Source organism: Kryptolebias marmoratus, linkage group LG16, assembly GCF_001649575.2.
Source record: "Kryptolebias marmoratus isolate JLee-2015 linkage group LG16, ASM164957v2, whole genome shotgun sequence".
NCBI lineage: Eukaryota > Metazoa > Chordata > Actinopteri > Cyprinodontiformes > Rivulidae > Kryptolebias > Kryptolebias marmoratus.
Window position 1 is genome coordinate 32,003,486 of NC_051445.1, and position 2,049 is coordinate 32,005,534.

A 2,049-nucleotide genomic window follows, 5' to 3' on the forward strand; every position below is an offset into this window, starting at 1 on the left:
AGAAGAGGGAGCTTGTTTGTTTTCTATTTTTACTTTTTATTATGTTTTACATTTATCTTTTTAAATTACATTATATTTCATTTTCATTTCCTGTTGCTTTTTAAATTTAATAGCATTATTGTTTGTTTGTTACTTTTAAAGCTCCTAGGAACAACAGGTTCCTATTATCTGTAATGATTGGTAACGTTAAAGAAATGGGATTGTTAGGTTTTTTCCAATGCAAATAAAGGACTCCTGTTGCAACAATAGTAATGACACATAGTTGCTCACATAAAGGTTTTGTTGACATTATGTTTATCATTTCAAATGGGGGATTGGAACATTTTGTTGATCTTTTCCTGACTGTATTTCATTTGTTTTATTTTTTTTATGTTTTATGGTTAATTTGTAATTATTGTGTGTACTTTTTGTGTGATTAAGTTGTTGTGTTTATAGAGAGAAACAAAGCAGGGTTTTTGTTCTGAAAGTCATTCAACATGGCTTCTTCAGAGTCGTAAACTTCTCAGGTTCTTGTTTACTAAAAAGATCATTTAGGTACACGCCCACCTCAAACAATAGACAAAGCACCACTGATCCTACATTCCAGAGTAAAAGGGCCAACTGGCTGAGGGCTGGTCATGCAGTGAGAATAGGAACACCCTTAGTTTGTTGCTATGACAACAAACTGTGATCTCAGTCCAGATGTCCGTGCCACAGCTGTTGGCTCTGTGGACCAGCGCTGTCTCGTCTTCTCCATGTGTAAGAAATACATTTTTAAACTGAGAACTAGATTGTTTAAGGAGCTTGAATATTACAATCTGAAACATGTTCAATAAAGCTCCTTAAATTAGATATTAATGGTAACTGGTAGTTTTACAACAGGGATATTTCACACAGATTGGTGCAGAGTGGGACTTCTCTGGACCTCCAATCTTTTTTCCCACTTCAGTTTCTTTTTTCCGATTGGGGAGTCTAAAGCCGACCTGCAGGTCCCCTGCAGTCACACTCAGAATTTGTAAAGTTTGAAATCCATGGATGTTTTATTCATGGTGAGTTCGGAGGACTAGTTCCACTGACAAGAGGCTTGTAGGACTGGCTGTAGTGACATGGAAGTTCTAAAAAGGTTGAGTCAGGTCCTCTGGAGGATTACTTCTTAGATGATAAGTCTTTTATTCAAAAAACGTAATCAGTCTGAGGAACTGAAAGCAAACTCAACCTTATAAGCAGCACCTTCGCAAAGTGAATCAACCAGTTGGGTGTGACACCCAAAACGAGGTGTTCACCTGCAGAAGAGGACCATCGGCCTAATGACCGATCGTTAGGGCCCTAATGGCCGCTTGCTGCTCACATAGGGCTGAGTGATCCTTGCAATAACAACATTGTAGGAGAGGGACAGTTGGACATGGAGGGCTCCGCCCCGTTTTATGATGGACGGGTTCTCTTCACAAAGATGGCTTCCTTTACCTCCTCTCTCAAACCAACATTTCTCTCTGTCAAGGATGTGCACATCTTCATCTCTGAAAGAGTGACTGCTGGCCTGCAGATGAGAGTAAACTGCGGAGTCCTGGCCTGATGATGTTGCTCTTCAGTGCTGGGCCATCCTGTTGGCCAGTGGCTGCTTTGTTTCCTCGATGTATAGCTGATCAGTCCTCCTGGCACTTAACAGCATACACAGTGTTACTCTGTTTGTGCCAGGGGACCGGATCTTTGGGATGAACCAGTCTTTGCCATAGTGTATTTTGGGGTTTGAAAGCCATTGGGACGTCATATTTAGAAAATAAATGTCTCAGCTTTTCTGAAACTCCCACAACAGACAGAATGACCCCAGGTCTGGGTCTGGGTTAAAGGTCTTCTTTTTCACCCAGTCGCTGGCTGGAGTCCTGTTTGAATTTATCTGCTTTAGGAAGGCCCAGTTAGGATATCCACATGGCTCCAGGGCCCATCTTGTGTGGGATTTCTCCTTCTCCTTGGCTCCTGAGTTAGTGGGAATGCTGTCTGCCCTGTGGTACAAAGTTCTAATGACTCTTAACTTGTGCTCCAGAGGGTGATGGGAGTCCAACTGTAAGTACT